This window comes from Monomorium pharaonis, chromosome 7, assembly GCF_013373865.1.
Source record: "Monomorium pharaonis isolate MP-MQ-018 chromosome 7, ASM1337386v2, whole genome shotgun sequence".
Classification (NCBI taxonomy): domain Eukaryota; kingdom Metazoa; phylum Arthropoda; class Insecta; order Hymenoptera; family Formicidae; genus Monomorium; species Monomorium pharaonis.
Window position 1 is genome coordinate 13,822,701 of NC_050473.1, and position 12,243 is coordinate 13,834,943.

The window sequence follows — 12,243 nt, forward strand, 5'->3', positions numbered from 1 at the left end:
CGCAGCAAACGGGAGAGCGTCACTAATATGGGCAACGCTGCCGCAGCAATCCCGATATTACTATTTAGTCACGAAACCGCAAGCTCGGACGACCGTTCAAAGCCGCGTGGCGTAAGTTATTGGCTTTAGCGTTGTTCGCAGCGGTGTGCCCGGCATTACGGTGTCCTGCACATACCGGCATCACCGCCAACTGCGCATCGCGTTCTACCGCAGCCTTCGTTGTGGCGACGTTTCCGCTAAATCGATTTCTTCGGGATCGGTGACGCGTGGTCCCGATCGGAAGGAAGGCAGGAAGGAAGGAAGGAAACGTCGGAAATTCGATCTCGCTCGGTCATTGATGGAAGACGCTGGCCAAAGGCCCGCGCGAATAAGAGTCTCTCGATCGCGCGCGCGTGCGCGGATGGCCCTTATAATTTATGAAACTCTCGAGTTTACCGTAGTAGAAGGGCTGTGAGAGTTAGGCCGGATCGTAAAAAGTAGTGAGAAATCCGCACGTGTTAACCGACAGACGTACGGTCGTTCCCATAAATACTGGTTAAAGTTAACTGTGGTTTAACTGATTCTCCCCGGCCGTTTCCAGGGACAATACTTGAGAGCTTGAAAACTTTAGTTGTTTGCAACAAAAACGGAGTAGAGCCGGGGGTAAAACCAGTAACTCACTGCCCGACTTCGCCTCCTCTTCCACCGGTTTCGTGTATTCGCGTCATTAAAGCCGTGGTGCAGACAGTTTGCAGGATGAAGATCATATATACGCCGAGTGCTCCCTCAATGATTCATAAATCATTGGCTGAGACTTCGACCGGGGCGCATCGTTATCCCCACGAAAAGCTGCGGCGCTCGCATGGCTGCAGGGGGATCAGAGGGAGGTAGGTCGGAGACGCGGGGTGCCGATAGGTATCGATAACCCGAATTTCTCGGTTATAAATCGGTCGTCGGTTCACGGGACGTGATGTACGAAGAGTTTAAGGGCATCGGACGTTATTGGAATTTACTGGCCCGAAAATTGGGACGCGCTAAGCCCTCCGGAATTACACGTTCCTTCCTTCCTGATCTTCCTTCCTCGCTTCCATCCCGCGCCACCCGCGTTTCCGCTAAACTGCCATTCTACATCCATTCGCTTCCCCCCGCTACTCGATCTCTCTTTTTTTTTCTCGCGACGCGCCACTTCGTTCTTCGTCCATCCGAATCCATCTGTCTCTTTCGCGGCGGTCATCCGGTGACCCGTGTATACACAGGATGTCGACGAAAGTGCGAAATGTCCTTTCAATCCCCACGAATATATTAGAGGGAAATTTGAAGAGCTTTTTGCTATTTCCAGAACATTACATGTAACTGTGTCACCCGGGGTCGGTGAGAATAAGTTAAAATGTAAGTCAAAGCGTACGGCACGCGGCTTGCAAATTTCTCCCTATCTCTCTTTCTCGCTCTTTTTTCTCTCCTTTCGTCCGTTTATTAAATTTTTAAATTCCACGTTGAGATCGCGTGATGTAATCCGCGCAATAAATAAGACGGCTAGACGGTTACGTTACGTCACATCTTGCGAGGATCGCCGGCGATTGCTCGGGCGCTTGTACGTGGCTTACCGGGGTGGAAGGAATACGTAGCCAGTCGACGGTTCGTGGAAATGAAATTGCACGGTAAATAAGATCACGTGGACCGCGGATGCACTCCGAAAGCGCGAAGGGCGCGACCTGTCGTGGGCGAACGATGCGTCGCAATTTCGGAAGCGGCGCCGCAGCGGCGGTAATATCTCTTCTCCATATCCGTAGCGTCCACGCCGTTGATATATATCCACGCGGGATATGTATATCGCAGTAATGTACTGCATATGTTATTACTGCACCATATTATTACGCGGCTTGCTTTATTAAATCTTGTTACGCGGCAAAGCCGCAAACTGCTACAGCGTTATAATTCAATTTCAGGTAAAAGCAAATCCATTAGACCGGGCGGCCCGGCCGCACACGTGTGCCGCCGAAATGAAAATGTTCGCAGATGCGACGTTATCCGGCTGTCCCTGTCCGAGGGTAATTACATATTACGCGCTGCTTATAAACGGTTTACTGCTGTTGCCGATACGCGACACGCGGTATCGACGTTGGCCTTACGCTTGATTTGCGTTTAGCTTAACAGGCACCAGTTTCGAGGACCGTTGAAATCGCAGTATCAGCGACCCAGTGCCTCGTATTGCGCGAAACGGTCTCGAGGGTCCAACGGATTGGTCCATGGATTTTTCCGGCTTTGATTTTAAAATTCCGCTTTTATACCGTAATGGCATCCGGCATCGCCCGCGAGTTAATTTGATGCGGGGGTCACGTGTGGCGATGATTTGCCATTCAGCGCCCATTTCGGAATTGGCGAGAAAAGGCAAAAAATGATACAGCAAATGCATCCGAATGCGAGCTCCGGGCTCGCGCACCACGAATTAGAATAATTACATACAGTTGCATACTGGCGCCGGACCGCGGCCGTTTGTATGTATGTTCGATCCGCATGGTGAATTTACGAAATAACAATGAAAGAGATAGATCACTAAATGAAAGATGTGTAACGAAAGTAGACAGAAAAGAAAGATGATGTCTATTTGAGAAGCATTAAAGATAGTTTTACACTTCCTAAGATTATTTGTTATTCGAAAAACGTAATATAAAAAATTTTATTTTAATTATATTTATAACTTTATATTCTTCAATGTCTGGAAAATATGATACTTTTCCCTAATATCAATTAGATATGTTATAGTCTTTAGTTTATCAATTAATTTGATTAACAAATGTAGAACTTGAAATTAATATCATTTCTCTGCGACGTTAAATCCAAATTTTATAATTGTACTATAAGTGTATCGTTGACACAATGGCGAAATATGTGATTACTAAGGCGCATCTAAGGTATCGCAAGGTAAAGAGATTGAATGCGAGACGAAAGTGCACAAATCCGCCACGTCCTTTTTGACATACCGAGTAAATCCTTTGTGCCGTCTGCTCATCTTTGCGAAAGAACTTACGGAATTATTTGCGAACTATGTGCGCGTATCATACTCGAAAGAGAGCGTCTCGGCGTCTTCAGCGACCTTTGCGGGCGCCCCCGTCGTCTTTCTTTTCTTTGCTCAGGGTCTATTAGTTAAAGGGTAGAATTCAAATGAGAGGAATAGATTTTCCGTAGACTTATGCGGAGTATTTTCTTCTGCGGTTTCGCTAAGCGGCCGTAGCGGACGGCGTCTTTCTCTAATGAAACATTTTACATTTCGCGCATTAGCCGCGGCTGGCTTGCCGTACGTTTAAAGTCGTTATCCGTCTCATTTCTCTCGTCTCGCCTCGTCTCGTCTCGTTCCCGCCGCGACGGACGACTTCGTGACAGAAACCATTTGCCACCGCCGACAGTGGCTGCCGCTTCAAATACCTCGTCGCAATGTGTTATTTCTGCGATAACCGACGGTGAATAAATCGAGGAAAATGCTTCAAAATTTCTTCTATCTACACAGGGGGTTTGGATTTCTCTGTTGGATTATTAAATTCTAAAATTCTGGATATATGCTTTTTTTGATTCATGTGTATTTGTTTAGAATTTCACATCCAATCTCTATTCTATTCCCGGTTTACTTTGATAAACATCACAATTGTGTGGTTGCAATTACATACGTTTCATTTATACAATTCATCCGTCCGATAAATCTTACCTGCCTGATTGATATTCGAAATCGCATGCATTGTACATAACATGTACGTACATGCGGTATGGAATGCGGATGATTATATTGGTCGCCCTTGTCGATAAGGACATCCTGCATCCCGTTCTCTCCCCCTTTGTTCACCCTCCCGTTTGTGCACACCGAGAGGCTTACATGTTCCCACCACCAGCGCTTTCTATCGCTGGAAACGTCGATCCCGGTGCCCGCGTACACGTGCACACGGGTGCAACATGTATGTATGCTCGTATATGTATGCGAAGTGCATGAGGACGCCGCGTCGGGAGGACTGGAGACATATAATTAGGTGCAACGGGGGATGCGGGCGGCACGCGACGCCGGGAATTATCCACAATTATCGCGTGCCTACGCCATCCACGATCGTCGTCGTCGTCGGGGTGGTGTGACGGTGACCCGTTGGCTCGTCTTCTCGACGAATCTCGCGCGAATTTATTTGTACTCGACGCCGGATCGACGTCGGTGTGCGTTCGAGGTCCTCAACTTGGTATTTTATTACGCGGTGATGGAGATCGACCATGTGTGTGCGAGGTAAATGACATTTTTCAAAGCGCCGGCGTTTCATTAGTCCTTGCATCTCTTTCTCTCTTTCTCTCTCTTCGTTCTACGCGCACGGTCGATCGGTCGAATTTTTGACGTATCGTCGTAATCGTCGTAGTCGTCCGTTTCACGTCCAGTAGTATAGTCAAAGTATAAATCATACGAGGCTCGAGACGACTCGTCTATTAATTTAAAAGACTTATTTTTATATTAGATAATTATTCGGATTACACACCGGGTTTATTGGCCTGTGACAATTTGATTTTGATTACGTGACGTCGATGGTTCCACTCGTTATGGTATTTTCGCCGTTTGTCCGTATCGACGTACATGAAATATTATCTCACTAGTAATGTCACCCGTAGACGCGGGACACATATCCATGTTTTGTCCTGCGCGCGATAGAAACGCGTGGTAAGGTGTGGACTCGAATTCCCCTCGTACGAATTACGTAACACGCGTAGTTGCGTACATTATCTACAAGCGGAGGGACAACTACGGATACGGATTATCGACGTTCCGTGAACAAGTGCTACTTCGCAGTGATTTCTCTCGGGATATGTCGTTCTCGGCGTGTGAAAGTAAAGCGGAAACAGTGAAGCGAGTTCTACCTCGCGCACGGCTCGTTTAGATTGCGGGGAATCTGTCAGAAAATCAGAAGGCGACTCTTCGCGGCTCGTAAGAACGTAAAGACGTAATCGAATCGCGAAATCTAAGGGCGCATCAATCTCGGTACATGCTCTTGAATTTTAAGCGCCACGTCAGCGATGTGTAGATATGTAAACGTCTTTGAAACACGAGTCTGAAACCTTCTTAATGAATATTTATTTAATCCCTTTCATGGAATAATTATGGAATAATTACATGATTATATACATATTTCTTTGTAAAAAAAACTGGATTTATTTTGCAAATGCATGAAAAAATTTGGAATTTTTTAAAACCATGCGGCATATTTCTTCTCGTATAAAAATAATTCTCTTTCTTTTTGTGACACATCAAAAGTTTTATAATCAATATATATAATGTATTAAGGCTTAACAATCATTTATTCGCCACGACTCGGCGCACTGTCGTTCCGCTGGTTTACACCGCTTCGCCCGGCAACTCGGACGATGAATTGACTCGCTCGAACTGGTAGGTTTATCCGCGCCGATACATTATCTGGAGGTGGTTGGGAGATCCGCGCGCGGATAGGAGTTTTACCGAATTAATCTCCTCCCCTCGGTCCTCTTCTCCTCCGCCTCCGTTCGTCCTCCATCATCCATTATGCAAGCTCGATCGTCGAGAAGGAGTTAGCTCGCGAGGACGAGGTACTCGCGGCAGTGACGACGCGGAGGGTGGGAGACGTTTTGACTCGGAGAAATGTGAAGACGTGAGGTACTTGACGACGACGACGACGACAACGACGACGGCGACGACGGCAGCGGCGGCGGTGGCGGCGTCGGTGACGATACAACCACGGAGTAGTAGACGGGAAATGGATGCAGGTATAGAATCTTTAGGTGCGCCGAGCGTCGAGCAGCCTGAGGGCTTGCTTAACGAGTAAAGTCGCTCGCCCCGACCCTACCCGGTCGTGCTTCTCCTCCCCTCTCGCTGCTTGCCGCGTAGGTAACTTTGAGACGAGCTAACCAACTAGGTAACTCGCAATAATCTCGTTGCGCGTCCCTTTTAATAAAACTGTCCTCGTGTAAAAGAAGTCGCCTTTACTCGCCCCTTTCTGGATTCATCGAGCGGATCGTGTTGTATCGTTTCTCCTGTCGTTGTCAAGGAACGTGTTCGATTCGTCTTTAGGAAGAAATAATGTCCGCCTTCGTGAGGAGATTTCTAATTTAAGATGAAGAGACGAACGCTAACTTTTCGGAATTTAAAGCTAATAATTCGCGGGACTGCTCATACAAAATCAAACTAGAAATCGTCAAGAGAAATTCTGTCTCCTTTATTCTATGTACGTATCACTTGAAAAAAAATTGATCAATGTTTTCCCTCGCGAAAGTATTTTAGATATCTTAGTTTTCATGTATCCTTACCATTCTTTATCCCTTTAATGCTATCGCTAAGTAGCGTAATCACCCTCGTTAAAACAAACGGATATGTTAATTTGTTAATGTTTGCGAACGTGTGGCCATAATCTCGTAAGGTATTCGCGCGATGAATTACGAGAAAGTAATTATACCGTTAAACTTACGGTCATCGCTACAACAAATGCCGGCGCGCAATAGAATCCAGAGAGAAGCTCGTAAACGCGGACAAGTTGTTCCTCGTTACTCGGCCTATAAAGCAGGCGAAACGACGTCAACGTGCCAGCTAACGGCCCATCCGACCCGCAATAATTTTTGACGTATGTTTTCCGGGTTTTCTTGATAAAACTTGTATCGTACGTATCATAAAATATCGGTGTCGTCGATTTCCCGAACTAAATCTGCGCGTCACAACAGTACGTCGAACATGGTATTTAGTTGGCATTACGCGAGCTGTAGTCGTGCACTTGCTATGTAAGCCCAATGTAAACAAGGTATTAAAATCAAGCTGTCACGCAATGCGCTGTTAGGTTTCAGTCCTGGATTACTCTTTCACAAAAAATGGCGTACAAATGTACCGCAAATTTGTAGGTGGAAAGGGAAGGGAGCCTTTCGATTTAATTTTGGAATATGTAATTTCGTAGTCAAGGCGCGAAGAATAAAAGCAAGACTAAACTCGCGAGATTAAATTAGGAAACGTAATTTGGTGTTATAGCCCGAAGAGGTTTCTTCGAAGAAAGAATTTATTGAAAGTACACAAAAGAGAGAAGAAAGGACTGGGAAAAAGTAAATACCGCAGACTGTCTCGGAGATGCGAAAAAAATTTGTCTTGTTTTATATCTCAGAGTCAAAGTGCGACATCGCACATCGCGAAGCATGATAGAGATAGCGAAGACAGGAGCAGTTAGGAAGCCGACACATCTCGCGGTAACGAACGCGGGGAGGGACGAGAGGAGGGGGGAAAGAGACAGAAGGTGGTAGGACACGCTTCGGTAAACTCGTTTACCGTCTGCACCCGTGGATGTCGAGGAAAGCGGGAGAGAAGCGAACTTCTATTCCCGCAATTGGCTGGTATCTTCGCATTCGTCGTCTCTGCCGGCGGCAGCTTTTCCCCCTCGGCATCCCCACACGCTCTTCGCGTTTCGCTCTCGTCGTTGTCGTACGTACGGGGGAGGCATACGCGAGTCGTAGGTCGGCATGGTAAGGGCCAGGACGCAGGGCGCAACGCCGGCCGGTGCCGCGAGGGCGAGAGGGCGATGAATTATCGCGCCCGGTAGCCGACTCGAAAGTTCTCAATTCCCATTAAGCGAGGCAGCCGGCCAGAAACCGATAGGTTAGTTGGGAGAACCTGCTGGGAAATCCGACGGTGTGCAGCAGGCACCGAGACCGGCCCATCCCAGCCCGATGACTATACACGCGGCAGATGAGAAACACAGCGGGGGCAAGCCGGTGCCGCGTCCTGGAGATCGTCCGTATACTTTGGCGACCGCTTATACTTCCCTCTCTGCTGTATAACGCGAACGATAATGCCGCGTCGACAAAGCGCGAAACATCCTCCGTAAGCACTTGCCTTTCTCTCCCTTTCCCGAGCCCGGTCTCTTCGCGTCACTCACGGAAATGCAATCGATACGGTGTGCTCCGATTCTCGTTACTATCGTCGACCGTAAGCGGGTCAACATATTGGAGGATTGGAAATATCTTGATGTAGCGAGGGATCAGATATTCGGCATCCGTTGTATGCGAGGATAACGGGATAGGATAATTATCAAGTATCTCGGTGTCTTGGAACAGTCTCGAAGTCAGAAATTGGACTATTATTCGCTCTCACACGAATACAAATCGTCGTCTCGCGACGTCTGTTTTGTATAAGAAATGACGATTGGAAATTGTTCTATTTCTACGTCTTCAATTATCTCGAGGAATTCATCGATCGCGACATCCGCTGCCTGCAACTTAACGGGAGTGATTTGACTGTCCAAGTCCAAGTTTCAGAGTTACGGTGTTTGAGGGCAAAACCGAGAGAGGAGTATGCTAGGGAATTGAAATCAACGACCGGAAAACAAGGCACGATGGCGTATATATATATATATATATATATATATATATATATATATTTCTCATTACTCGCTTAGACAAGTATGATTACGTGCATTACAAAACTCGTGTTTTATTTCATTTTAGTCTTTGTATTTTTTGTGTCAGGTAACGTCAGAGTTGTAATCAAATTTACACCCGTCAAATATAACTCGTATACTTTTGGCAATGTGTGTGTGTGTGTGTGTGTGTGTGTGTGTGTGTGTGTGTGTACTCATATCAGATTATAAATGTCTTACTACTGTTTGTATCTTCTTTTTAAAATTGAGTTACGTTTTAAATTGTATAAATGAAAATAGAAAATATTTATAAATTTCAATCAACATAATAAGAGTATAACATTTATCGTTTAATAATTTTATTTAGTGCAGTTTATAATTTAATAAATAAATTAGGCTGTTAAAAGTATTAGCGTATTCTTTTATCTAACGCGTAAGTGACATCGTTAGTTTGACAGTTACCCTAATTATCCAGGCGAGACAGATGATTCACGTTTTACGAACTTCTGGAGCGAGGTATCGTGGCGGAACGTCGAGAGCATCGCGAAGTCGCTGTGAGCCCCGAAGTCTCGTCTTACGTTACATCGTGTTCGCAGGAGAATATTCATTAATGGTGTATGCTACAGAAGCGTATTCTGTCGGGCTATGCAAACTCAAAGTTGTAGGTGCATCCGTAAGAGAACATTATAAATATGCATCTCGCGTACTATCGTGAATTATCGCGCTTCGCGGCGGCGCTTCGGCCGCGAAATGCCGGTGTTCTTGAACGATATTGAAATCAACGAGCGGAAAACAAAACTTGCGCGACGGCGACGGTAGCGGCGGTTCCGCAAGCGACTCAGAACGGAACGGCGCTCGGAACTGGCTGACATTAAAACCATTCCGGGGGAGAACGGCGGGTGGAAATTACACGCTTAGCAAGCTCGCACGCGTGTGCACGCCGCCGCCTCCCGCGTTCCACGCCGCGCGCCGGATAACATGTAATCTCTGGATCTAGCTCGTGTCTGGAAACGCGCGAGACCCTAAGAAAACGCAAAGGAAGAAATTGGGCGAGTCGCCGATGCGCGCGGGACTCCTGCACGGTGGATTTTGTAACGAGTCGACTCATGTATTTTCATAAAACGGGACGCGCAACGGCGGCGTGCCGTATTAAGCTTCTCAGAGCAGTGGGAGATATTTACTCGCGACTCAGATCTCGCGCACCGTGCTGCACGTTTTGCTGGACAGAATTCGGAGAGCGAGAAAGATTTCGATTTTTCTATAATATAATTTGGCTTGGGGTGATAATACTCGGCGCGACTCTACGCGGAGGATTTTGGAGGATAATTTCTAATTTAAATTCCTGGTCAGTATAAAACAGAACTCTTTTATGCGTAATATCACTCCTGGGATTACGAGGATTTAATCCCGTCGTAAATTTTCTCGCGAATTATAGACTATGTAAAAGGGATTTAATATTTCGATACCGTTATCGTCCGCGATTCCCAATCGATACGTGAGGTTGTTAGCTGGAATACCATATTTTTCCCCACAGCACAGATGCCATAGTTCAATATTATCCGAATATATTATTTTATATCGCTAGAATTACAAAGTCGATATTAGGACTTTATATTATGTACGCGAGATCACGGAATTTTTTACGTTATCCGCAAAATAAAGTCAAGATTTCTTCGTACCGCAATACGCGTATAATCTCCGCGTATGTAAATTCTACTGGAGATTGCGACCGACACGCGGAATATTAAAATTAAAGGGCGCACGCGCGTTTTTACAGACACTTAGTGTTTATGTCCCATTCGTTGCGACCCGATTAAGCTGCACGGAGTGCGCTGCCGGTCTGGCGCTAGTTTGGCCCGTGTAAACTTCAGTTAGAGTTCGTACTTGCGTCCGTGAATACCGAGTCGCACCTTACCACATGAATACGAAATGCCGTAATCTTGTGTGCGAGGGCCGAGAGGAGCTCGCGGCAAGATTGCGTGAATGCGCCATCACCGATATCGTCTCGTACGCAGATCGGTATGTTTCCGATCGTCTCGAGACTCTCGACCGGATTTCGGCGATATTGGTCGACAGACAGGTGATAATTCTTCCCATTTGTTCCATCGTCATCACGTCGGCGCAGTGTCGGAGTGTGCAAGGCGCGGATATAGTTTTGCGAGCGATTAAATAATAAACCGGGTTCTGTGATTAGAAAGGATAATTTTAATTATAACAGTTGATTTTAACGTTGATGAGCCACGATTATTAAATGCACCGTTCCGTAAGCTGGAATCATCTATAATGAAATTTCAATGGAAATACATTTGTGCCGCACTGATTATAAGATTATAATTGTAACGCCTGGTTAGACTATCCCGGGAAACCTGCGAACGTGCGGACTTTCTCGTCCGTAGTATCGGCTTTGAAATCTTTGTCATTAGGAAGCACGGAAAGTACAAGTTTGAAAGATGGTAAAGCCGGGTGCTCGAGATATTTCTATGCCGCGGGAGTTCGTCGCTCGCGAAAGATAGAATTTGCGCTGGAACTTTCCGCGCTTTTAAATCCTCCTTACATTTGTCATGCTTCGGACGTACTAACTGCTACGTAGAGGAGACTTAAGAGAGAGATTCCTTACAAAATTATATTCCCCGCCCATAATTTTACAAGAGAGGGGAGATTAAAACGGTTCGGTGGCGTTGACCGGCGTGCCCGAGCGGATCCCGGGAAACATTGTCCGCATAAAAATCGCGGCTACGGGTCGCGGAAGTTCGCGTCTCCGATCTCACGATGTTCGCAGTTTCGTCGACCTGAGAAGACGTGTTTTGTAACCTCGCGTACAAATAATAAAACAGACCGATTGACACGTAACGCAAACTTACACACATAGACATAAGTCAAGGAGTACTGGATGATAAATCTATCGTCGGTAACGCGCGTAAAGAACAATGTTACTCCACGTGCTTCTCGTCATGCCATTTGTAATTTTTGCAGTTTAACCGTATGCGAACATCCTTGTGTAATCGATACACAGACACACACTAACGACAGGTGAATGAAGGAAAAGTTAAAAGGAACGTGACGGTTTGTTCAATATCGAGATAATGGTTTTCGTGCCGCGTAACATTAGGTATTGTTCGCGGTTTGTACGATATAATCGATCTCTATGCTGGCCACTGGATGAACGTTTAAGCAATTTGCGGAGTTAACGAACTCTTCGGCTTTTCGTTCGCGACTAATGAGCGATTATCCTAGACTATTTGATCGGACGTAGAAAAGACTCGCGACTCAATCACCGCTCGAGAGGACGATGAAAAGAAAAAAAAAAAGAGTAAGAGATAGAAAGTGAAACGAAGCGAGGAAATAGGAACGAGACATGACGAAATTACATTTACATCGCAGTTCGTGTAGTTGTTGCTTGTTCGCTCGACATAGCGAGAGGACAAAAGAGGGAAAACGATAGATCGAAGAGGAGATGGACCGAGAACGTGCAGAAGAGGAAGAATCGCTTGCGTGAATCGCTCGATCCGCGAAATGAAGTTGGTATTATCGGAATCTCTATTACATGGTCATAATAAAACGGCGATCGGTCCACCGGCGGTACTCGCTCGTTTCTCGTCACGATCTGCAACATTCGCCAATCTTCTCCTCTTTGTTCGACGTCTCCACTTCCTTCTGCTTACCCTCTGATCGCACCTTCCCCCCTCCGAATCGCTATTCCACCGCTTGTTCCACCCCTTCGCCTTCCTAGCAGTTTAATTAAAGGGTCTAATTACGCGACCAGTTCCAGACTCTCATTCTCCGGCTTTCTCCCGATTTCGTTTTCCCGGCCTCCCTTTCCTCCCCCTTCCCGCCTATTTTCCTCCATTGTATTTGGTAGCAAATGAAACGGGAGGGCATGTGT